This window comes from Rhinolophus hipposideros (assembly GCF_964194185.1).
Source record: "Rhinolophus hipposideros genome assembly, chromosome: 7".
NCBI classification, from domain to species: Eukaryota; Metazoa; Chordata; class Mammalia; order Chiroptera; family Rhinolophidae; genus Rhinolophus; species Rhinolophus hipposideros.
The window spans coordinates 46,163,813-46,191,012 of record NC_138053.1 but is presented as its reverse complement, the minus strand read 5'-3'; the positions used below and the strand labels follow the sequence as shown (position 1 = coordinate 46,191,012).

Sequence of the window (27,200 nt, the reverse complement as noted above, 5' to 3'; positions counted from 1 at the left end):
AACTACAATCCTAAAAAGGTTGAAGAGGAAGTCAAATAATCTTCAAAACTGAAGGAGTATTAAAATATGCATCCATAACTTGTGGGATCTGTGTTCATGATGTGTCCATTGCTGCACAATATTTAGTTAAAGGGTGTCAGACCCATGGTGATTTAGTAAGCATTACATTCATCAAAATATAATTGAAATACAAAAGATAGGGATTTTTTTTTATCAAAGAAGAATACATAACAGTTACTATTTTAGTATTCTCCCTCTTCGTTCTCTAATTCATGTGTCTGTTCTTATGTCTAATGATGCTCATTTAAAAAAAAATATATAGATACTTTGTTTTCCATGTGGACAATTCTTACAAGACCTTTACTTTTTGTTTCGTTAGTTTTCCTTGATCTATGGCTTCCTTTCTCCTCTTACAATAGCCACTTACTTCCTCCTATTTCCTACGACTAAGGCCCTGCTACATCCTTGATCTTATCATCTTTAACTGTCATGATCCTATGTGTGACCTTGGTGGCTTTCAATCACGATGTCCTTGTGTTTCTATTTCAGGTTCTCCATCCTGTGAGATGTACATGGCCACAAACAAACAGTCATAGGTCAGATACAGGCCAGGAATGAGCAGGGAGCTATGAGAATGCACCAAATAGAGCACCTCTAGTGACATAGATGCTCATCAATAAAGATATGAAAAGTTGCCAATGTTTCACAGCTTAGGAATATTTCTTTAAAAACTCACATGGGCTCTTTGCTCACTTTTTAAAACATTCTTTCATCGACGATGTTAGGCTCAAATTGGACAACGGATTAAGACAGAAAACTGCTGTTAGTGCTTCATTAAAACATTTTGGAAAGTTTGACAAAACTATAAAACACTGTACTTTTGTTTTTGCTATTTTCCCAACACGTGTTGTATCTTCTGAGACATCTCGGGTGTCCAGCAGCCATGCAGGATGGCAAATTATAATATCCTGGGAAGGAAATTGTTCCTGCTTCACACTGTGCTAAGTGCTTTCATATCTGTCCTGACTGAATCCTTTCAACAACCCTACACAATATTCTCTTCACTTTAGAGATGAGGGGAATAGATGCCTAATATAACTTGATGCACAATCCAAAGATAAACAGTGAGTAAAGGAGGGATCCCAGATTCAAATCCATATCTCTCTGAGTCAAAGTTCCACCATAATAAGAATAAAGTTATAGCTGTGTCTACATCAAAAACAGAAATGATGTTAGATGTTTCATAATTACGTAGATCCTTAGTCAATAATTTTCCCTCCCCCGCACCATTCTCTGTGACTATTTCAGAAAATTTTGAAGAATCTCAAAACTTTCTTGCCATACTCTTCAAACTTAACAGCAACTGTAATCCTGAGACAAAAACAATTCTGGCTTTACAAGATGAGGCGTGCTAGCAGCCCTGTCTTTTAACATGAATTTCTACTCTGTTCTTCAGCAGTCTGGACTTAAAAATATAGATTGCTTTTGCTGTCCAAAATCCAAATTGAATCGTGCAGAGACATCTAGGCATAGACACTGGTCTTCAAAGTGCTCTTGATGTTGCTGACACTCAATTAATAGAAATAAAAACACATACAAAAAAACAACAAAATAAAAACAACAAAATAAAAACAACAGTCTTACAGTACTCTGACTCACTATTTTCCATCAAGGCTGTAAACACATAGGAACTCAAACTGTCACCAAGAATATGAACACTTCCAGGGCTAGGTTCTTCACCCCGTGAACTTCTATAAGTCCTAGCTGAGATGACGCAATGAGAAGTCTTATAGCATCTATTTTTCAGTGTATTTCTTAGAGTCAACTGGGTTTCCTGCAGGGTGGAGATGTTTTCTCCTTAAGTTGTGTGTCTTGGCTCTTTCTAACAGATATGTTTTTCTCCCACTCTAACTGCTCCCCTTTCTCCAGTTTTTTTTTTTCTTTTTCTTCCTTTTGATCTAGAAATGTTTTATTTTTTCCAGTTAAATCAACTTCTTGACTTAAATAGTCAGCAATCTGTTTCAAGCTGGATTTTGTCCTAAAATATGCTACGTGAAACTTAGACTCCCAGGCCTTGCAAACCTTGTTTCAGTAAAAATAATTAGCATCCCACACTTCACATGAGGTTGCTACAATAGGACATGCACAGATCTTACTCCGAGAGACACTCACGGACATGTCCCCCTCCGTGTGCAGCACGCAGGATGATCTCAGGAAAGTCAGTTCCTCTGGACCTATGCCTATCCCTAGCCCAGGACCACCCTTCACCCTGGTAGATTTTCTGAGTTAAAGATGTACTGTAAACATGTTAGACAAAAAGCCTTCTGCTCTCTTAGATCCTCACTTCCCAAGGTTTGGCTCAAGCAGAGCAGGTTATTTAGGGCACTGAGCTGGCGCATGGGTAGATTTTTGGCTTAGTGCACTTCACTTCGTGTCTAGATCTGTATCAAATGTGCCTTGCATGCAACGATCCCTCAGTAAAGCTTTGCCTGGATTGAGCTAGACCTATTTTTTTTTACTTTGAAGCTAATAAAATACTTAGTATTTAAAAATTGAATGATGGGCAAAATATTTGGACGTTTTGGTTTTAATAAGTCATTTTTACCTCAACATTACATGAAACATTTGTATATAATCCTAGGTACATTTAAGAAACATAATTAATTGTACTTGGCATCTGAACAAGATTGTTAGTTATCAGATGTTGGTTACACTGTTAGTCCACATTTGCAGGTAAATTAGTTTCTTCTTTTAAAAAAAATAGTTCACTAGTAATTCTCTAGGTCAATAAATGATTTTTTGTCCTAACAAGCTACTTTAAGGATTTACCACAATCATTTATTTACCGTGAAACATTTACTTTTCCCTTTAACATCAATTTTTCTATTAAAAGTAATACTCTCATGACCTCCTAGTCATTTTGTTTGGCCACCTATCACATCTAAGTAGGATAAAATTAAGGTTATTTGGTCAAAGAATATGAAAAAATAGATTTATTTTACAAACATAAAAGTAATAAAACTCATTGTGAAAATTTATGATGGTCCAAAGACATAAGAAATCTAGATAAAATAACTTATAATTCTATTATCCAAAGTTGGTCTTTTGATATTCACATTTCAGACATTTGCTATTCCCATATATTGTCATAAAAATAAACTCACAGTATACATGAGGTTTTATAATTTACATCTTGTCACTTACTGTGAAATATTTTTACATATAAGTAATAATATTTATGGCTGTGCAACGTTCTGGATCATGGATTCATAAGTAAATAAGAAAATTACTTAACCCGTACCCCATTGATATTCTTTAAATTTGTTTCCAATTCTTTTCATCAGTAAAAACCTAGAATGAACTTCCATGTATACCTATCTTTGCTCAATGGGGCAACATTGATCAAAGGAAGCCTAAAGTTTCCTTATAGGCATAAAGGAACCTACCAATGGAAATGTGATACAGATTGTTTCATTCGTCTCCAGAAAGATTATACACTTCCATCTTCACTGTATGATATTTTTTTCTCTACATACTCTCCAAATCTATGTTTTATAACATTTTACATTTTTGACAATTTGAAAAATGGCATTTTTACATTGATGCACATAAATGGTGATATTTAAATTTACATGCTTCTGATTTTTCAGTCTTACTAATAATATGTACATATAGTCTCTTTAATGTCCTTTTTCTATTACCTATTGGAATCGAGATTTTCTTGTAGAATTTTAAGAACTATTTGTATAACATTAATATTAATATTGACTTCTATTATATGTTTCATTTTTTTCCTAGTTTGCCATCAAATAATTTTATATTTGACATGCAAGTTTTTAATTTTCCTATACTCAAATCTATTTATCATTCCCTTTGTGATTGCACTTTTTTTTATGCCTAAAAAGAACTTCTACCTAATGAGATCAGTTAAAAGTGATTTACAACTTCTCCTATAATTTCCTCTGGGTTTCATTTTTAAGTTTCTTTCCTTCCTTCCTTCTTTCCTTCCTTCTCTCTTCCCCCTGTACCTCCTCTCCTCCCTCCTTTCCACATCTAAACCATCTTGGCTTTATGTGTTTAGAACATGTGACATAAGGTTCATACATTTTAAAGAAAGTAATTTTCTCAACACCTTTTGTTGAATAAAATATTTTTCCCCCCTACATGGCTGATAGTTATTAGGTTGGTGGAAAAGTAATTGTGGTTTTTGCAATTATTTTTAACCTTTAAAACCTCAATTACTTTTGCACCAACTTAATACAATATTTGTTCTTTATTCTTCAAATTATCACTGTTAATCATCATTGTCATCATAAACATATATCAGAATATATATTGGTGAGAGTCTCTTATTCATTTTGGATAGAATAAAGTGTTCCCATTCAAGCTGTAGACTCATTTCTGGGAGACACAGTTATACTCAAAAGGTTGTCTTGTCGTATATTTTAATACATTGCTTCTGTTTCTTTTGGTGTCTCTCTCTGGAAGGTCAATTCTCCAAAGACTGGATCTTGAGTTCTGATTTTTCCTATTCATATTATTTCACACTCGTTATTTTCATTTTTTATGATTTTCTTTTGCGTTGTCAGAGTTTTGCCATTTTGTCCTTAATATTATGGATTTTATTTTTGATAATGTAATTTCTACTGCTAAATTTTACATTTCCTTGAAATACATTATTCTTTAAGATAACTCCCTCATCATCTCAGTATTCATCTCATCCTATTACTCATTAAGAAACTACTTCAATATACATTCTAGCCATCGGTTGTTTCTGTAGACAATTTTCTACTTTTGTAGTTTTTCTTCACGCCTTTAGAATAATGTCTATCCTTTTGTTATTCTGCATGTTTAAATGTAAGTTTCATATCACCTTGTGTTATTTTTCTTTACTTGAACAGAGAGAGAACGGTACTGGTGTTTGCCAGCACACTGGTCATAAGGGTTCCCCTTTGCCCCTCACCATCTATTAGGAAGTTGTGAGAATTTTCTTCCTGACCTACAGATATCAACACTGACTCCAGCCTTGTTTACTAATACCCGGCGGACATTTAAGCAAGACACCTTGGCTGGTCTGAAGAATGAGCCTCTCGTCTTGCTGTTTTTCCTCTGGAAGGATAACTTATTTTCTTAATAATACAAAATCCAAAGCATTCTCTTGTCAAATGTAAAATCACAGGGCAGGCAAACTTGGTCTCTGTTGTACATCATGCACCTGACATATACAAGGTGTTTCAATAAATATATATTGAATGTATCAATGAGCGAAGATATAGCCCAAATGTATCAGATTCTATTTTGCTAGGATTGCATTATGGGGCAAATAGGTATGAAAGGACATTGGGAGGTAGAGCACTGGCCACTACATGCAGTTTCTGGTTGCAGTAAAGTGACTACTCTCGTCTGCAGAGCAGGCTCTTGGTCTTGGCATCGGTTCTGCATCAGATGTTGGAGTCGCCACACTGTAGTTACAGGGGACTCTGCCCAGAGAGCCTGGAAAGTCGTCAGCTGGCATGTATTTGAATGTACAAATCATGGATGATGGGAAGGGAATCAAAGGCTGCAGCAGTCATGACTCAGAAGTTGAATATAGTAAAAGGATATGATATCCTCAGAAGCTCAACACAGAAACACTTAAAATCAAATTTTCTTTCTCAGTTCCAGAGGAACTTTCCAAATGCAGTTTTCAGGGAAACGTTAGAGAAAAGCAACTAGGCTTCATTAAAACTCCCTGTGTAAAAATAGTTCTAAATGAAAGTCCATCTACGAAGATTTTCTCATTAAATACCAAAAAAGTTTTAAAAATAAAACAATCAAAATTATAAATACATTCAGAATTAATAAAATACTATTAAAAAGACTGAATCTATTGACCTTGTGGTGACTCACTTAACCCACTATATATATAGGGACAATAATGCAATTTTCTGTTCTTCTTTTTAATGAGCAGATCTTTGTAATATTCTATACAAATTTCATTTTTTCATTGTTTTGAAAAATATTCTCAGTTATAGTTACAAGTAACTAAAGTTGACAGGTAAGCTCTGTCAACCAATTTTTCCAAATTCTATGTGAGGAAGAAGAAAACATGGTTGAAGAAAAACACAAAACTTAGCAAATTATTTGGGAAAAGAATCATACTATTCTTGTTAAGTTATTGAAAGTGACTTTCTGCTGAATTCATCAAAAATAAGATCACCCTGGGAGAGTAGAATTAACATAACTCCTTTGTTTATCTTTCAAGCGTGATTTGGGTTTGGCTGAGAACTTTGACATATTCCATGAATAAGAATTCAGAGCACTGGTTCATTGAATCAGTCTGAAATTGATAGGTCATTATTAATTGGTTAATGGAGATAGTACAAGTCTTTGATTAGAGCATAATGATATCCATTAAATATTATTCAGATACTTTAATCACAGCAGTGCCAAAAGCCCAAATGAAGTAGAAAACAAAGAATATTACTGGTAAATGATTTGCATGTAATTTCGAAACGAATAACATAGCTTTTAAGAAGGATTTGAAATAGTTTATTATTTAGTGCTTTTTGATAGCACAGTGAGAGGACAGTCTAGGTGAAAATTGTGTCAGCATCTCTTATAAAGCTCAAGATTCATTGAATTGGAGATCAAAATTGCATGTACTTCAGAATTCAGAATTTGGTTGACTCTTCACTTGAAAAGCTCTTGAATATATATCTTCAAAGAGAGCTACTTTGCTTAATATAATTTTATCAAAGTCATTCGTATTTGGTATAATCATTACATATTTTACAGACTGACATTTACAAACACAAAGAATCTATATGCAAATATGTGTCAATATGTACATTACATATTTTTGTTCTGTGACAAATAAATGAGAGTCATGAGAATTCTGAGACTAAAACATCCACAAAGTACACTGCCTTTGTGGCAAATCACATTTCATATCTTAAATATTAAGAGACCCTTGAAAGTTAGGAAAGTGGACAGAATGGACAACATAATTTTATGCACCATGCTTGCTGGAGGAGCTATGTATTTTATGTTAATATAAAACTTTGCCATTCCTACGATTTGCAAATCATCCATTGAGTCTTAGATATCATTTAGTTTCATTATACCATGTGAACCCTAATTTTAGATTCTTCAGTCTTAACTGGATATGTGCACATTTTGTGGTGATTGATGTTTAGGCTAAAGCAACAAAGAAAAACAACATGCAAAGAAACCTAGATGTAACCTTTTCCCCCCTTGTCCTTACAAAAGGAAGTGGAAAGGGGCCTTTCAGAAACCAGACATGAGGTACATGCTTCAAATTGCTTTGGGAAATTGTACCATCAATGTCAGCAGTTGAAAAATAGCCCAAGTCAGCATGCTGCTCTTAAGTGATTGGAGGGGAAATGAGGGGAGATGGCTCAGCATGAAGAGAAATGTCTGCAGATTACAGGGGTAAGACCCCTTGACACAGAAAGTGGAATGCCCTAAAAGGCGACTTTAAAAAAAAAATCTTCTGTCCAAAAGACAGAGTATATATATAGTATGGATAAAAAGGATACAAATTATTTGCATCCAAATGTATGGCAGTAACACTGTCAGCATTTTATTTGTATCAGAAGGACAAGTCAGGCTCCCTTGGATCTGGCAAGGTTTCCAGATCATCGGTACACCAGTCACCACAAATTATAATTGGTGCCTGAGAGAGCCTCATTAAAAGCCATGGGTATAGACTTCCTCATTGAATATCCATAAAATCAGCATGTTTTATTATTTATATTAATGTATTTATGGTATAAATATCTTATCTATATTCTTCTGCTGTTATTGATGCTGATTTCCACTTGTTTTGCTCCCAAGTGGAAATAAAGAGCAGCTGTTGTACACTTGAAACTCTAATCTCATCAAACTTCTCCGTTAGGTCTCAATATTTATTTCTCATTTATTCTACTTAATATAGTGTCCAAGGTCTTTTGAGCTTATTAAGTGGCAGAATATAAAACTGGGAGCTGGATGATGATAAAAATCAGGAGACTATCTAATGAAGACATTTTAATTAAGTCCCACAGTACAATATGGCCTGGATATATCTATCTATAATGAAGCCCAAAATAGACATATTCCTAAAAGTTGTAATGTTATGGTTTGGATACAGAGTATATAACTTTCATAAAATAATGTTCTTCTTGGATGCATGTGAACAATAAGATGCTCCTATTTTCCTTCCTTGGAGAATAGCACTATATTAAAGGACTCTTGGATATGCTCGTCTCAGAACAAAGGCTCATTTCGTTTGCAATCAGCTCCAAACAATCTCGTATTTTTAAAATCACATTCTTCAACACTAAAACTGTTCATGCACTATATTTTCAATTACTGTAAAATAGCTTATAAACCACAGTCCTAAATTAGGTATGGAATTAATAAATCACTTGGAACAAACTCATTATATTAAACTTATTTAATTTATTTTGCCTATGTATTCAAGATTTTAAAAACTCCCTAAGTTATAGCTCACTTCACTGAAGGGTCATTTACAGATTTAAATGAATTTCATGAGATACTCCTCAGTGGTTGAACATCTCTTCAATAACTGTCTTTGATATTCCATCTAGGACTTTGGGCACAAAGCTGCCAACATTTTAAACACAATTTGCAAAGAAAGAAATATAAAATAAAAATAAAAGTAAAAATAAAATAAAATAAGAAGTGAAATAAACAAAAATAGAGATATAATTCTCTTTTATTTGATATTATAAGTATTTAAGGATCCTGATAACCAAAGATATTTTAATAAAATTCAAATACTGATTTAAAGAAAATAGAACTCATATAGAAATTATTAAAATAACACTAAAAGTATAATTTCAGAAAATTATTTTCAATGGAACCAATCAGCAAGAAAATATAAAAAACAAAAACAGAAATAAAAAAATGGTTCATCCTCATAGACAACTCACAAGATCTGTCTCTTGATTATGTGTTTTTTTGTATGAAAAGAGGTTATTTTGGCATGTCTTTCCCCTCATGGAGAAATCTGGTACATTTGAAAAACTGCTGAAATAATTACTAGTTTAGGAATCAGAATTTGACACATCTGTATGTTAAACAGAATCACTATAGGCTCAACAAATTATTTTTCTAAGTCTCGTTAGGGGGAGGGGGACACTTGGGACAGAGGTCGCACATTTAGTGTACTACTTTTTTAATACCCTGCATTATGAAAAAAAAAAAAACGTGGTCTGGTAACGCATCGTCTACTATTCTTTTGTAGAGTAATAGTTTCTTTAAAAAGTAACAGCAACTAACATAAATTGCCACGTAGAGATTGTGTTTTAGGAACAAGAAATAATCACTGTTGCTGGGGACACATGAAAGCTAAACTGTAAAGAATAATTCTGAAATAACATACTCTTTTTGAAAACTTTCAGGTTACAACAACTAATGTGGTCGTATTTTTAAGATGTAATCCATAATTAAAAATATCCAAGAACAAAAACCCAGACATTAAAAGAATGTGTGTAACATTTCTTCACTAAGAATGCTTTTACATATAGCTTTATTGTGTGTGTGGATACATTTATTAGATTAAAGACTTTCCCTTCTATATTTATTTGGTACAGAAATTAAAAATCATGAATAGGTGATGAATTTTATTTGCTAATATTGCATACCTAATGAACACAATAAACAGCCGTAAAACCAACACTCAACCACCCAGAGAACTGTAAGACTGACAATGCCTACATACTCATCTTCTGTCTTCCTGCTTCTCCCAACCAAGGTTACCCAATGCTACAGTTTTCACTATTTCCCTCCATTTTGAAACTCAGCTTTATTAGATATGAATGGACTCCTAGATAAAGTATATTTATTTTGACTACTATGTAATATTCCACGTATGCATATAAAACAATGCATTTACCCATTCCACTGTCAGGAGTACTTAATTATTTCCAGTTTTTGCTTTTTTAAATCAGTTCTGAACTTCATGTACTTATATCCTGGTATACTTGCTCAGTTTTTGTGTGTGTGTGTCTGTGTGTGTGATTATATAGTTAAGAGTGGGATTTTTTTGGTTATTGAGTATATGAATGTACAATTTTATAAGATAAGACCAGATAATTTCCAAATGATTTTACCAATTTACACTCCTACCAACAAGATGTATACATTCTTCAGCTTTAATTTCCTCTCTTGGTGATTAACATTAGCAGATATTTTTAAGTGTTTTTTTTTTTAATTTGAATAATGTACACATTCCTGGAATAAATTCTTCTTTATTAGTAAACCTATTTAAGCTTTGATGGATTCAATTTACTAATATTCTGTTGGAGACTCTTACATGTCTGCTCACAAGTGAGATTTTAAATCACTTTCTTTTCTTACAATTTTGCCTAGTGTGGGTACCAGGAAACTAAGATTTCATAAAGAAATTTGGAAGCCTTCCTCTCTTTTTTTTCTATGTAATAGTTTGTGTAACATAGGGGGTATATGTTTTCTGAAAGTGGTGAAGTCTTAATGATGGTAGGTCTTTTCAGGGTTCCTTTTTTAATCTCTTTTGTGTTTGATCCTTCATGACCATACAGGTTGCTATTTTTCTTTAAGAAAATACATTTTGATAATGTATCTTATATATATATATATATATATATATATATATATATATATATATATATACACATACATATATACGTATATATACACATATATACGTGTATATATATATATAGTAAATATGGCAAAATGTTAACTTTCATTAAATTTGGGTATTACATTGTTTTCTGAACATGACTAAAATATTTTATAATTTAAAAAAAGCATATATATACACGTATATATATATACGTATATATATACGTATACATATATACATATATACGTATATATATATATATAGTAAATATGGCAAAATGTTAACTTTCATTAAATTTGGGTATTACATTGTTTTCTGAACATGACTAAAATATTTTATAATTTAAAAAAGCACACTATATTGTGACCCCCCCACACCCCCTAAGAAAGGACTTAAGTAATCTTTGTGTTTTTAACTTTCTTATGAAGTACGTGGGAGTGAGGGAGGGGGTAACATCTTTTAAAATATCTAATTTTCTCAGTAATACTGATGCTATATAGTTTTGCAATATCACCTCAAAACACATTAAATCTTAGAGTGAAAAGTAACATAATTAGGCAACTTCTGAATGTTTTTAAAGAAAGTCTGCTTACCCACAACTCAAGGCCTAATAAAAGTTAGTATACTTAAGTGTTTAACATCAAAACCCTCCCTTTTATTTTTTGGCATTTCATATGAATTCTTTTTATTACTGCAGTTATACCACTAACAATGAACATTCATTTTAAAAAATCACTCTGTTCTGTTAGCTAAATTTATTTTGTGTAACTTGTTTTAATATTTCTGCATTTTTGCTGCCTTTGGCATAAAATAACTATGGGAAAATCATATAAACATGAAATAATGAAATACGCAATATTTCATAAATTATACTACAAAACTAAGTTTTTCATAATGACAGATGACAGGTAAGGAAACTAAATATAATTACATCATCTCCTACAATTGTTGTAATTTTTCTTATTATATGATTTACAAACTCTAACCCATGAACCTTAAAGATTTTTGAAAATCATGTATGAGTAAGAAAATTTAATAAAAATAATTAAAAAAATATTTATTGCCTTCCCGACTTGCGCTGCCACGCTCTTCAACCCCTTTTTTTATACTGTATGATGCTTAGTACAGAACTAGATGGTCAACAAATTTTGTTTTTGTTTTTTCATTACTAAATGGACCAAAATTAATATGCCAATTACTACATCAAAATTAATACATCTATATTTGTATTCATGTGAAATGCAAATGTGAAGGACTCTAAGTGTTTTTTACTTTACAACTATCAATCTCTGCTCTCTTTAGCATTTCCTTCCATTATATACCACACAATGTATCCTACTGTGTTCACAGTACTCAGTTTATGAATATCTGCCTTCTGCTAGACGTTGAGCTCCTTGAATGCTCCAATCATGTTTTATATTTTTGCATCTTCCAAGTTTATTGTAAGGTGTATATATATTAGGCATCCAGGAATATGCTTATGAAATCGGTGGACAGATAAGATGGAAAGAAGTTGGTTAGGAAAACAGGTTGGAGTTTGCTTTTAAAATACAGCAGGGACAACTTTTCTTCATAGATAAGCAGCAAGGAAAAAATGATTTGTAAACATCTTAAAAAAATGAGTGAAGTAAAATATTTTCCTGAGAGAGAAGTTTAAAGTAAAACATTAAGAATTTCATATTTATACTCCATGGCACTGTGAATTTGGCAGCACTGTGTAGTATGTATAAACTTTGACAAGAAAAGATTAACATTAGTGAGAATTACTTTAATGCTTTGTCAGTAATGCAGAATGGGGTAAAGGTCCCTAGATTCAAAGAGTGGTAACGAGAACAAAAATCCCAGAGACAATCTGACAAGTGAAAGGACAGGGACTTTCCTTTTTGCACTGTGCACTCAATTTAATCTTAGGTTAAATCAAGATAAAGAGCGCCAAACTGACAGCCAATGACAGACCTCAGGAATAAGAGTGGGTTACACATCTAGGTCAAGTAGAAGTTAGTTGGATATTGAGTCCAATGTCATTTTGTCAAGTAAGTTTCAGAATGAGGAGGTTAAGGGCAACAATATGGTTTGAATTTTCTAGCTGGAGCTGGAAAGGTAAACTATGCAAATCTGAAGTCAACATTGGCTGCAGAGGTCGGACCAGAGGACAGAAGACATAGGAGCAAGGAAACAAGGCTGTCAGCCCCATTGATCCAGAGTGTCTTGGAAGACAGGATATTAAGGTTGGCTGATGTCATTTCAGGGACCCAAGAGTGACAAAAGACAGCAGGGCTACTGCAGAAAGTTGTAGATCTCAAGGCAGTCTTGCAAGAAGTGCTTTACAGGAAGTAGAGTATGTGTGAAAGAGAAGGTTTCAAAAGCAGACTGCAAGGGGTTTTGGAGATGTCTAGCAGACACCAACAGGTAGAGTTCCAAGCATGTAGACCATCTGTATCACAGAACAGAGGCAAGGGAATAAGATGATGTCCCCTCAGTGGTTCGATTCTCTTTTCAGGGAATACTGATAAGAAGAGATGGAATATTGTGCAGGGGATCAACTGGGAGACCAAAAAGAGTGTGGTCTAAAGCTGCATATGGAAACAGAGGGGAACAGAGAGCAACAGCAGCAATCTAATGATGCCTGACTCAGAGCTCATATGACAAGGCTTTATATATCTTCTATCTTAGGATAAGATTTACTCCAAGGTTTGGGACTCTGGGGGATGAACCTGCAAGTACAGACGTAGTACCCTCATTATGGGGGCTGGGAGCATGCAAAAGTAAGAAGCCAGAAAGGTCATTATGTTGATAAATTCCATCCAGATCATTAAAGAGCTGCGGTTCCTGAAAACTGCTACAGCAGATGTCATCTGCTCCTCTACCTGTTCCTGGCACAAAATACAACCTGTTTGCACCCAGGCATTTTCCGTCTAAGAGACAGGATTTGATGATGAAAGGAGAAGGTGAATGAAATACAGCTTACCTGCATGGGTAATGTATCATAGCACTAAGCAAGGATCACACACACACACACACCCTAAACAAGCAAAGTAAGGTTTCTACAATTTAAAAATTCCCTTGATTTCCTCCTCAAACATTCCCTTGATTTTAATTATTTCCACCTCGGACTAGGTAAAAGGATGAATACAAGGGAATGGAAAAGGCTCTTTCTGCCTTGTGTCTGGAGACATTTTATTGTGCTAATTGTATGCTATATTCCCATGTGTGCTGATTACTCCAGAGAAAAATAATCAGAAATAAATATAATTAAAATATCTAGTGATCAATATAGGCCATTGCATTTCTTCTCTTTTCTGGCATAATAGTTTAACAAGTCTTGGTATGTCACACCTGCTAGGAAAAATGTAAGTTATTTTTTTGGCTGGACAAAATATTATTTAAAGACCCTCATTTCCTTTCTTTATTCTAGGATGTAAGGAGTGTGGGTTTTCAGTGATAGGATTTTATTGAATTTAATTGTAGTGTCTGTATGTTGGTGCAATGCCCAGGAAGCTTAGAGGAATGGACAATTTTTGTATACCAAAATAATAAATAAAGGCCATACAGGCTCTGCTCTAAAATTTCTTGCTTATTATTGTACCTAAAATAAATTTTGGGGTAAAAAAAAACAAAAAAAACACAACACAAAAACTGTCTTTTACAAATCAGTAAATTGGCCTTGATTTTATGTCTGCTTGAACTCTCTTGCTGATTATTTGATGTAGTTCACCTATCTAGTGCTAGGTAAAATTGTTTTCAAATTCATTACCTAAAATTTTGGTGAATTAATTCATGCAATTTTAAATCTGATTGAGTAGGTTTGTATTATTATTTTAAGTACTAAGATTTGATTTGTTTTCAGTCACCTGTTATTGGAATTGATATATTTTTTTAATTGTTAGGGTAAACTAAGGTTTATAGTGAAACATAAAATTTCATATTAAAAAGTATAGGGTTGCAATACATAAATAAAATAATAATCTGGAAACAAGATTAATGCTTACTGAGAAACATGAAGGAGAGGCTAAGTGCTCTGATTTAAAAATGAGCATATAAAATATTTACTACCACTTTCTTTTATCTAAAAAATAAAAATAATTAGCAAATCACTGCATCAATAAAAAAATAAAACAATGGCTTTTATAAAAGAGTGCAGTCAGTCATCAAGTGCTCCACAATACTTGCAAAAATTTTTATATTTTGGTAAAATTCCAAATAAGCATGACATACTTTATATAATAAAGGTTCTTCCATCAGATGCTTTATGATATAGAACTAAAACCAGACAATATGGATTTAAATCTTGAATCTGTTGTACATTAGCTTCATAACCTTAAATATATTACTTAATCTCCCTTCTAACCTCTTGTTTAGAAGATTTTCACGGTTCCTTTCCATTTGAAAATCTCTGTGATTCCCTACATTGCATGTTAATTAATAATAACCACCTCTTTTAAATTTTCTTTTATACTCTGTTTCTCCAAACATCAATCCAATATTCATTGAGTGTCTACTATGTGCTTGTTCCCCAGGTTACTCAACTCCTCTTGTGGAGCTTTGATGTCAAAGGAGACGCAGACACATGTAAGCATACATTACAGCACAAAGGTGTGGGCCCCTCGAGGCCCAGCCCAGAGAAACTGCAAGGTGTGGAGAGCCGGCCCAGGTGAGCCTGAATGTTGCAGGATTAGTAGGAGTTAGTGAAGAAAAGAGAGCCAGGAATTCCAATTAGGAGAAATGAACTCGCAAATGTACAGTATCTTGAAAGAGCTTTATTTCAAGGTTTGAATTAACTTGCGAAGAGCCTTTCTTAGTCACTAGCCATAGTTAGTAAATGAAGAACTTTACAGCTTAAGGAATTTAGACTTTAACTTAAATGTGCTATTTTAAAAGTTAAGGTAGTTAGGTTTTCATCATGTATTCCACTTGAACAAATCCTTCATCCTCTCTGGATTTTAAGTTATTTGTAAAATGCCTACGTCTATCCTTCAGCATTGTTTTTGTTTCTCAATCTTCTTATGTTTATTTCTAAATTTGGGCAGTCCCTAGGTATCAATTTTTATATAGACCACCCCATTTACAAATGGCTTTGTTTCTTCTTTGTTTCTTTGTAACATATATATATATATATATATGTTATGGAATAGTACAGCATACGGAATAGAGTCTGTGGAAATGTAATGGCTGTATGTGATGTCAGAGGAGTAGTGAATTAGAGGAGGGAGGTTATCACTTTGTGAGAGGTATAAATGATAAATGTCTAAGTATTACAGTGTTTTGTATACATAAAACTAATAATTTTTTTTTAAAGTAGCATGTTTTCATAGTCTGATGTAAATTTAAATGTTTTCACTTTGCCAGACTAGCAAGTAGTATTCTGGCTTTAATTTCTGGTAACATTAGTGTGCTGGCTTTTTAATGTTTGCTATTTGTCAAAATATGTAGCCAATTTTTGACTGGGGGAGACATTTCCTATATCACCTTTTAGGCGTGCTAGAAAAAAGAAGCTGCTAAAAAATCAATTTTCCATTTCTGAAAAGTGCAGATCCTTTGTGTATCTGTAGCTTATATTTCAAAGTGTTTGTTTCTTACAGCTTAATCTTTTAAATGGTCACTGCAACTTTGCCTCATTATCTACATATATGTCAAACATATGCAGACTCATCACTTGTGCCAAACCTCCACATTTTTGTTGTAGCCTCTGAGGGGGAATAATTACATATTCAACAAAGAGTCTGAAAACAATAATGCAACAAATTCTTTTTTATATTTCTTTGGCTTCAAAAATTTGTTTTACAGGTCCTATCAGGGAATGTATATCTAGACATCACTATATATCACATACAGTTTATCATATGTAATACAATAATTCACTGGATATCATATATGTATATAGAGTTTACTAGAAATTCTCAAATAACATGTGGTATAATATAACCAATGTCTACTAGAAAGCAAAATGGAAACTGGGCTGAGGTACTAAACTGAAACACAATGAATGTCTCCAGAACTCTCTTAGATACGGTGTGACTACATAGGATACACTTGTCTGGAACTTGCTTTTTCCCCCAGAAATGACTTTTATTTGTTTAGGTATTACCATTTCAAATTCACACTGAAATTTAGCAGAAAACTATCTTTATAGGTTCTTTCTCTTATTTGAGGAGAAAAATAATGACAGAATGAAGGCAACCAAAATCAACACATTTGTATGTTGACATTTCAAGTGATTTATGTGCTTATCAGACTGCTCCATAAAATAATGCATAATGACCAAATCCACTGACACATAAAACAACTAATCATATTTTTCTGACTCTGGCAACTTCCTTTTTAAAGGTAAATGGCATCCACTCAGTTTTATATTTATTAAATTTAAATATATTTTCCTTTGAAATAAAAAACAAAAAAACAAACAAAAAACACAGATTAAAACTATGCTCCCATAAAAGCAAGAGGAAAACAGCCCTTCTTTAACGGCTCCCTCTAGATTTGGTGTCTGCCCCATTTTCACAGAGCTCATCTGTTCTAGCCAGGAAGTACATGGAAGAGCTCTCTGTGGAGCTGGCATCTGGGATTCAATGGGACATCAGTCATTTCTTGTCTTGTATTCCTAGAAAATTGTGTATCTTTTCTGAGTCTGTTTCCTCTCCTATAAAATGGGTTTCATAGCATTTGTCCTTGACTTCCTTATATAGTTGTTCTAAGGGTCAAATGAGGTATGAAAATATTTCTGTAAATATTCTACAAAATGCTTGTCACACGGGAGACCCTGCTCGCTTGCCATTTGTCACGTGGGTTGTCAGGTGGGGTCTCAGCTCCCTCTCCCCACATAAGAACACAGGACACGGTGAGGCCGAAAAGGAACACCCATGGAGCCATAGATAGGGGAGTCATACCACTATGCTCTCGCTGGTGGCTGGGTTGGAGACACAGGAAGCAGGAGCCACACTGTTCGCAACCCTCACTGCACCGCTTGCAGGCTCAGCCACCATCTTCTTGCTAGCTCCCATTTCCCTGCTAGTGTAGCCACGGCAGTTATATTAGTGGCCAATTGCTCACTGTTTACAGCTGATGGCCAACTAGCCACAGCTGATGGCCATCCAATCACAGTGGATGGCCATTTACTACCTGAGCCAGCTCCTTTCTATGTGAGGCCGAGAGCCTGGAAACTGCTTTCTGGAGCTTTGTCCCCACAATGCTATACCAAGATATATTTTTAATAATTTTCCTTTATATTTAGTCTAAAGTATATTTGTTCCTAAAGAGCAATATCAGCTGAGTTTCTTAGAAATAAAACAACCTCAAATTAAAATCCATCATAAAGATGTGATGAAGAGCAATAGCAGCTATACAATGACCACCAAGGATGACATTTCTTAATCCTAGACCAAGAACAATACCACTGTTTGTAGAAGTGGTCAGCTTTTCGAGTTGAGAATCTTTTGAGAGGGAGTACTTTTAAGTCATGGGAAGATGATGATTTTTAAGAAAAAACAAAATCAATCATTAAGGCTGTGATTCACAAATTGCTTTCAGGTTACAAAGTAAACTTCAGATTGCTTACTTTTGCTTCCATGCGGTTTAGGATAATTGACTAAATCCCTAGCACCTGAGTAATATTTCTTCCTTTGGTACTTAAACTCTAGGAACTGAGTTTGTGGTGAAATATAATTCCATTTTCATGTTAACAAATGCTAAGCAAAGAGAAGCAGCAGCTCCTCCCCACCTCCTCTTCCAGATACAAGAAAAGATTAGTCCCACTAGATAAAAATCTGGAATCTCAGTGACTTTCTTATTGCTCCCCCACCCAGCCCACCTTCCCACTGCGTGCTTGGGTTGCCTCCATTCCCACTGTCCAAACATGAGGCTTTGCTAACAGCTCTACAAAATGGACATGGCTCCCAGATAGAGGACATATACTGGCCAGAAGAATGTTCAGATTTTTTTCCCTTGCTGATGCTGTCTTGAAATATGTATTGCTCCTTATATTGTGGGAAGGGGAGATGCCATGTCCCTGAAGGGTCTTTTGGGGTTTTACAGAATGTGCTTTAGGATCAGTCCTATGAGTGAGAGGAGACCAAGGACACGGTAGGATATAGAATGATTAAAGAATAAATGGAGCTTGTAAGAGGTATTTGACTAAAATATGGACTTTAGGTGTGACAGGAAGACTTCAGGGTTGTCCCATGATTTCAACCTCTTTGTTCTGCACACTGTTGTATATTCCCCTCTATTGAGTGCAGGCAGGACCTGTGATTTGCTTCTAACCGACAGAATATTGCAAAGATAATGGGGTTTCAGTTCCTTGATCACATTACATTATACAAGATTGTCTTAGCAGACTGAAGCTAGAGTTTCTTCTAGCTGCCTTGATAAATTCAGAGACCATGTTGAGAAATCCACATGGCAGGAAACTGTGGGTTGCCTCTAGAAGGAGAACATGACCTCTAACAAGCAAAGATGTCCTCTAGGACATGAGGAAAAACTCCAGCTGACAGCCAACAAAACAGCTGGGCCCTCATACAGCAACCAGGAAATGAATACTGACAATAGTGTGAATTGGCTTAGGAGCAGATTTTTCCCCAAGTTTCCAGATATGAATACAGCCCAACTGACACCTCATTCGCCTCTTTCTGAGACCCTGAGCAGAGGGCCCAGCTAAGCTGTAGATGACTCACAGAAACTGTGATATAATAGATATGTGATATTTAAGTTTGTAGTAATCTGTTACGCAGCAACAGAAAACTAATACGCGTACACCAGATAATAGGAAGAAGTCAGAAAGACGACTTGATGAAATGATTAGAAGTCAAGTAATAGAGAAAATGATGGAGGAAATAGGTTAAGTGAAGGGCACAGGGCAGCTTGGGGAATGGATAGCATGAGTGTTCTGCCTTCTTTCCAGAGTAAAGATCTGTACTTGTGAATGGAATGTGAAGCACTGCTGTATAGCATATCTTTCGAATGCAAAGTCATTTCAACTTATCCTGTATTTTTCAGATTCTGAAGTTTTTCTTTCTATCAAACATTTATGTTGCTTGCTTTTAGTGTTATTCCTGTATTGCACATTTCATTTTCACAGCTTAGTTTAGAATCTCTATGGCAACTGGCCTACTCCCACTTCCTTTCCTTAACTAGTTGACCTGCAAGGAACTCGATTTTTTTTATAACATAAACAGTGAAATTTGACATTGTAAAAGTCTGTTTTATTAAGGGTAAGAGTACAATAATGTAGTTAAATCTTTTCTTAATTCGGAAAAGCAAGATGTGCTTTCTGGTAACCAATCACTGTATCTTACTGTATCTGCCTCATCGATTCACCATCTGCTTCCAAATTTCATCCAACAACATGTTTTTCTTCTTTGATCCCACCTCTTATTTTCTCACTTTTATTTAAGTTCCCATGAACCTTATGAAAGTTCACATGATGATACTCTTCACATTGCAGCCTCCAGGCCATGAGTTCAGCAGTGCAGAGAATATGGTATCTGGACAACTTGATGTTGATGGTACTGGGGAGCGTGGGGAAAGGGATTGTATGTCATCTCACCCACAGTTATAAATAGTATCTCTTCGGTTTTGGCAGGATGCTGACGTATTTTGACTATCTGTCACCCTTATCACAGGCAGAATGTGGGTTTTCCTCACTGCGCTCTAGTCTCCTGCTGTCTTGGTGAAAGGCACCTATCTCTCCAAAGTCTCCCATATCAGAAAGTTTGTGCATTCACATCCCCTGCTTCGGCGAACCTATTTGCCATCCACATTTAGCAAATTTGTGGGTTCAGATAATTTCCATTTTATGCTCTGTAATCTATTTGTCTGCCTTTGGAGGTTTCATAAAGCTTAGCAGGTGCAATGCGTAGGGATTCAATAATGCGAGAATTATAGTAGATAATAAGAGCTATTGTCACAGTGCTACATTTCTAGATGGCAATTCCCAGCATGGACCTATAACAGCTCCTAGAGATAGGCTCTGAGTTACTCCAAGTCAGTACAGAGCAGCAAACAAGTGAAATAATATGATAACTGTGTTCAGAAGTCCACTTTATAAATTCTTTAGATTAAAAATTTACCATTATTCCACAGACACCAGTAAAGCAAAATATTGTCTTAGCCATTGTCAGGTTGATTTAGACAATATGCGCCATGAGCCTTCATAATTAAGACTAAATGCACTCTTAATTTTCAAAATTACCTTCATAATACAGTCCTGACAATGATCATTTTAATAAAAGATTCAAAACATTGCCATCTAGACACTGGTTAAAAAAGTGGCAAGAAAGAGATGGAGGCAAGTAAATAAATAGCTGGAAAGGAATTTTTTACAAGCCTCCTAAGACTTAAAATATGGTTATACTCAAATTAGTAAATTAATCTCACAGCCAATTCCCATTTTAAGTTACTTGATTAGTGAAGACACTGTGATATCTATACATATTTCAGATTTTCAAACTAATTGTTTTAAACAAAGTACAGCCTGGGGAAATGAAAGAAGTTTTACATGAATATTTTCATTTTGAATGTTACAAAATATTATTCTTGACTAATATATTATATATTACATTCTGAAAGTTATGACCATACAATTATTTTTAAATTAGATCTTTGATTAATTAGTTAATGATTATTTACTTTAGTTTTTTTTCTTCTGGATTAGTAATGTACAAACAAAGTTTTAAAATTTTGGTGCAGACTAAGTATTCACCCAAATCAACCAAGAATCTGTGGAAGCACAAGTTACTACTTTGGAAGATTACATTTACCTAAATAAGGGAAAACCTTAAAATAGTTACTAATGTGAAACATTAGAATGAATAAATCCAGTGAGGAAAGAATAAAAGATGAATTGGTAATGAACTGCATTGTAAACAAAATCTTAATTACTGTAAGGCAATATTTCTTGACTTTATAAAAGACATGTCTCCCTTTATTAAACATAAAGATTTCACAGCCTTCTTAATGTTATTTAACATTTTTAATAAATTTAATAAGGCAAAATCAAAGTAATGTGGCAAAGTGATGTTTTATTTATAAATCACACATATTCTCCTCCATCCTCCACTAAAATGAGAAACACAAGCACACACACACACACACACACACACACACAACTGTACTACTTTCTCTTATTGGAATCCTTACTGTTTCATTCTATAAATTACATCCTTTAATTGCATTAAGGGAAGACTGGAGAGCGCCTTCAGAGAATAGCTACTGAATCTCTTAGTCTACATACCACAGGACTTTGTTCTTCAATTCTAAAGTAGGGGTATTCAAGAATGTCAAATTTTAAAATAATTCCAATGGGAAACCTGTTTCCTTTAAAAATAAAATGAGGAATGCTTTCTTTGCACATAATATAGATTACAGCCTGTTTTTGTAAACATTGTCTTCCATGGAACCTGGAAGGTGATGTACAAGATGGTGAAAGTCAGACTACTCAGGCTGCCCCAAACTCATTTGTTGAGTCTCCCCCTATTTTGCACATATGACCTCTAAGGCAATCCTGAGTTTCTCAGGGACATAATTAGAAAGCCACCATCTTAAAATATTTCTGACATATTCTATTACTGCTCATATTGCACCCATTCCTCTTCTGATTCAATTCTTGGCCACTGTTCTCCCTGCAGCTAACCATAATTATGTGCAGTTCCCCTGAAGGGAATGTGATTATAGTGTATTATAACATGGTTAGTTTAAATTAGGACATACTTGGAAATCTTGCAAATTGTATGTCTCCACCATTTTTGTATTTTAAGTATTTTATACATCGTTCATGGTACAAACAGTTCTTAGATCACCCCACAAAGCTAGTGGTATTAATTTATAAGATATAAGATTCACACAACCATATTGTTCTTCAATAACTATATCTTTACTTATATCATCAGTAGACTACGTTAAATAGCAGAGATTTTGATTACTTTATCAAGTTACTTTTTGGAAGAGTATTTGAAACTAATCTTACAGAAATCCACTGGGAATAATTTCACAAGTCTCTTTTCCATCTCAATTATTCTACTATTCCTGGTTATTGTATACAGGTATTTATTTAGCAAAAAATAGCTTGTTTTAAAAGTTCCATTTTTTTCTCTCTCTCTATACGCAGGCAACAAATTTAAGTTGCATTAGAAAGAACCTATTTAATAACGTTTCTTCCTTTACTGTCTGACAGAAAGAAAGATCTGAATAAAAGTCTTAAATTTAGAATTTGGTAATTGCTATAGATTCTCTTTTTGGCTGGCATTTTATGAGCGAGAAACACTATTTACCAACACCATATTGCTTAGTTTTTTCCAAATTACTTCTTGCCTGAAGAGAAAACCTGGATTTACTAGATGTATTTCCACCTAAATTATGTGCAAAGAAAAACATTTCTCATTTTGTTTTTCAAGGAAATCTGTTTCCCAGTGGAATTACTGAAAATTTGGCCAAATTAGAAAATATGATTACGTGTCAAAGTCTTTATTCCACAATTCCTAACTCCTTATTTATCTCCTTTATTTTTTATATCTTATATGTATTTCTCTAGATTGCTGGTAGGTAAAAAATACTGTCTCTTTCACTGCAGGAGCAATTGGGATTACACACAAACACACACACACGGACACACAGTTTGAGTTGCCTTTTCTCTTTCTTTCAGCAGTAGTGTTACTTATCATACCTGTTTATTGATAAATGACCCATGAAAAAAATAAGTTTTTAAGAATTTAATGACAGTTTTATATGCATTTTTATTTAATTCCTAACAGCAGTACTTATAGACATTTATGCATTTTTTTTTTATACTGGAGACAACGTTTACCGTGTTTCCCGAAAATAAGACCTAACCGGAAAATAAACCCTAGCATGCTTTTTCAGGATGACGTCCCCTGAACAGAAGCCTTAATGCATCTTTTGGAGTAAATATTAATATAAGACCCGGTCTTATTTTCAGGGAAACACGGTAGTATGTTAGGAATCTACAATACCCTAGCAAACCCTCCAGCCCTCCTGTCTTCTCCCTGCTTCCTAACACCAGGGGGTTTGAAGAACTCCGGTTAGGAGTCAGTACATTTTTATATAAAAACGTTTCAGGGGAGAAAGGTGAGGAACTAAGGGAAGGATATTATTCCACAATATCTCTTTCTATAGTGTCCTTGTACCAGTATTTGGCATACAAATTATGAACCATTTTTAAAGTTATTTCTGCATCAGTCCAAAGAGAAGAATTATCTGGCAATAATCATTAAAATTGCTGAGCTGTTACATGCTAAAAATGAATGTGGATCTAGGAAGTTGAAACTTTAATCCATTTTCATATACTCTTAAAATTTTAATAAAATCCAAACTCTGTAAGACTTATCACATAATCACTTTAGGGATTAAAAATATCATAATCTTGCCTGATGAGTCATTTTAATGGTCAGTGAAATTTGTATGCTATCTGTGATCTTACTTAGAGGGTATGTCTCAATTTCTGCTTTATTACATTCCATTACCATGTTTTATTCATCTGCCTATTTCTCCCCTGCTCAAAATTTCCAACTGAGAACAGAAAATACTTTAACTTTTATGAAGACTCATTCTCCCTCCTACTCGGTAAGCAAGGCTACGAGTCTGATTATGTTCTTGACAGATGTATTTTTACCCATAATGAGCTAAGACAATGTGTACCCTAAATTTACCTTGCCTTCTGTAATTGATCAATTAGAAGGCATAAAGTATAGCCACTATGTTCATATTTTCCCCTGACCCGTTTACGAGTAATCTTAAGCTCCTTTCATTTCAGTAGTCAAATTTAATGATCCTTGGTAAACTTGAAGATATTTTGAGATGAAAAGAGAGTAAGGTGTTTCTAATTAATTTTAGTTGTTCCTACAAGCATGTCAGCCAACATATTATGTAAGTGCCATTGGACAAATGCAAACTTTTCTAGTAATATTGGACACAGAGTGATTAAATTGTAAAATCTCATACTACAGTATTGAACAAGAATTTTCACGATGCCTATATTTCTGGACAATTTTCCACTTTAGTATTCAAGCAGAAAGAATGTACTCTGACTAAAAGGGAATGCAAGTACTTCTCCTTTCATCTCAACGTGTGGAAGAATACAGAGCAACATGGCTGCCAAACCAGCAGAAAACACTGATGGTGCCAGAAAAGGCACTCGCCATAAGGAAACATGATTATTTTCCAAATGTGAGCTGGCACTGCAGGTGATGAAGGATTATTTGTTCTTTGAGCAAGAAGCAGACATAGCTGCAGTGATGGCAAGGGGCAGTATCAGTAAGAGACACTGATATTAGCATGGGGCACATTGCAGAGGCTGCGGAGTGTTTCGGGTAGACAGTGATGTATGATGTCATCGGTACATTCGACTGTGGTAACATTACAATAAACGGGCAAGAACAACAAAGGGTCATGAGTGCTATGATGTGGGGGAATGCTCCACATGTTGTACTAAAAGCAGCTTTTCAACCTGGGAAGGTCAGGTGAGTCTTCCCAGAATGAGTGATATCTGAAATGAGTTCTGGGCAGAGTGCAATCCACCAGAGAACACCGCCATCAGTGAGAAGAAAATGTCAGAGATACAGAATCTTGTGCTGCAGCATGGACCCGCTAGAACAGATCTGAATTTTAACCTGGTCTCCAGGTGATTTGTATGCACATTAAAATTCGAGAAGCACTGTTGTAGAAGACAACTTCTAAGTAGTCAAAGTGAACAAGCAGAGAGACAGCCTTCCAGGGAGAGGAAACAAGGCAAAGGGCTGGAGGTAGGAAGAACTTGTCCTGTAGTGGGAACTGTAGGCACATACTCGTTAGTATTGCCAGAAGGCAGAGTTTAATGGGAGATGTCACTGGAAATGAGCAGGCAAAATGTGCAGGGGTTAGATAATGATAGATAAATAATGCTATACAAAGGAATTGGACTTTCTACAAGACAATGATTGAGAAGACAAGTTTTATATTTTATCAAGATGACTTTAGCTGCTATATGGAGAAATTTTGGACGGTTAGCAAGTATTGAAGCAAAGGGATCACTCAGGCGCCTATTGTAATAGTTAAGGGGAAAAAGAATGATGACCTAGACAGTGGCAGTGAAGCTGGAAAGAAGTGCACAAATATACGGAATATTGATGTGAGAAATTTCAGCAGATTTGGGGATTAATTGAATACAAGAGACTGAGAGGGTGTGGGTAAGAGAAAAGAAATCACAGATGCTCTCACATTTCTGGCTTGGGCATTTGGGCAGTTGGTGGACTAATCCCTGAAAATAAGGATTGAATTTGGATAGGAAAGGCTAGTAACTTGTTGAACAGGTTTCCTGAAGTATCTGTAGGATGAGGATATCTAGTAATTGGATAAATAGGCCTACAGCTATACCTTCAGGAGTTGTAAACAAAGGGTCCTTAACAAAAGACTAAGAATGGATTATACTACCCAGGGAGAGCATGAATTTGAATGGAAAAGAAGGCAGAAGAAGGAGTATTGGGCAGCAGGAAGAATAGCCCTAAAAACCTACCAGAAAAGATTAGCAAAAGACTCAATGAAAAATAACATATTACTATTTCCACAACTCAAAGGAATTTGTTAACAATGTCAAATGTAAAATCTTTATTGCTGATATGACCTTGCTGAAAGCAGTTTCAAAGAAGTGATAGGGCCGAAGAGTGAGTAGGAGGAGAGAGGGATGTGAAAAAGTGAAGATGGTGAATAATTCGTTGCCTATTAATGGAAAGGTAGAGTGGGGCTATCTTAATGGAGCCCCACATTTAAAAGACACATCAGGGATACATGCTAAATTTAGATATATGTGAACTTGGTGGGCCCATCCAGATTTGTTTGTTTTGTTTCATTTGCATTTTTTTTTCTCGAAATAAGAAAAAGAGATAGCCGCTTTCTTTACAAAATTCTGCTTAATGAGGTTCTTTTCTATTTGAGTTCATTTGCATTATACAAATATCATAACTGGGCAATTATGGAAATGATAATCATTAACCTGATGACCATTTTGCTATAGGGCCAAGAACAGATGGAGCCAATGAGATCTCCAGACATTCTTTCCAAACTTGGAAGATCCAGACTGCAATATAATGCAATGGCATTTTCACCCCCTGGGACTTACTAAGCTTTTGTTTTGAATAACAAATATATTTAACACATTGAAGTCACCATCTATCTGTGACATGATCGTCTATAGAAATAATCTGAGTGAGCTAACATTATTGTCAGGCAATTAAGGAAAATTCCAGGTATATTCATGTTGAATTTAATGAAACTAACATTTGAATTAGGGATTTTTGAGATTAATGACATTGAGAAATGTCAAAAGTAAGAACACTGTCAAGAATAAGCGGCTATACCAACATCAAAGTGAGCCTTTATAAAAGTACAGGCTTTTATAAAGGGAAACTTAGATGGCTGGAAACTTGAAAGGTCTCTAGGAATTGATGAAAACTGTGACTGTAATCAAACATATGAAGTATTGTAGATGGTGGAAAGGAAGAACTTTCCACTGACCAGGCAGGATGGTCATCAGATACCAGGCGCAATCCTCTCCTTTCACCAAGTTATCCCTGCTCCAGGCCTAGAAGGCAGACCACTGCCTCCA

The 27,200-nt window shown here is 34.7% G+C and overlaps 1 protein-coding gene across 2 annotated transcripts in view; it reads right to left on the bottom strand.

Annotated features, from left to right (window-relative positions):
- Positions 1-27,200, bottom strand: part of EDIL3 (EGF like repeats and discoidin domains 3) — a 386,556-nt gene that overhangs the window by 23,355 nt on the left and 336,001 nt on the right. The window lies entirely within an intron of this gene.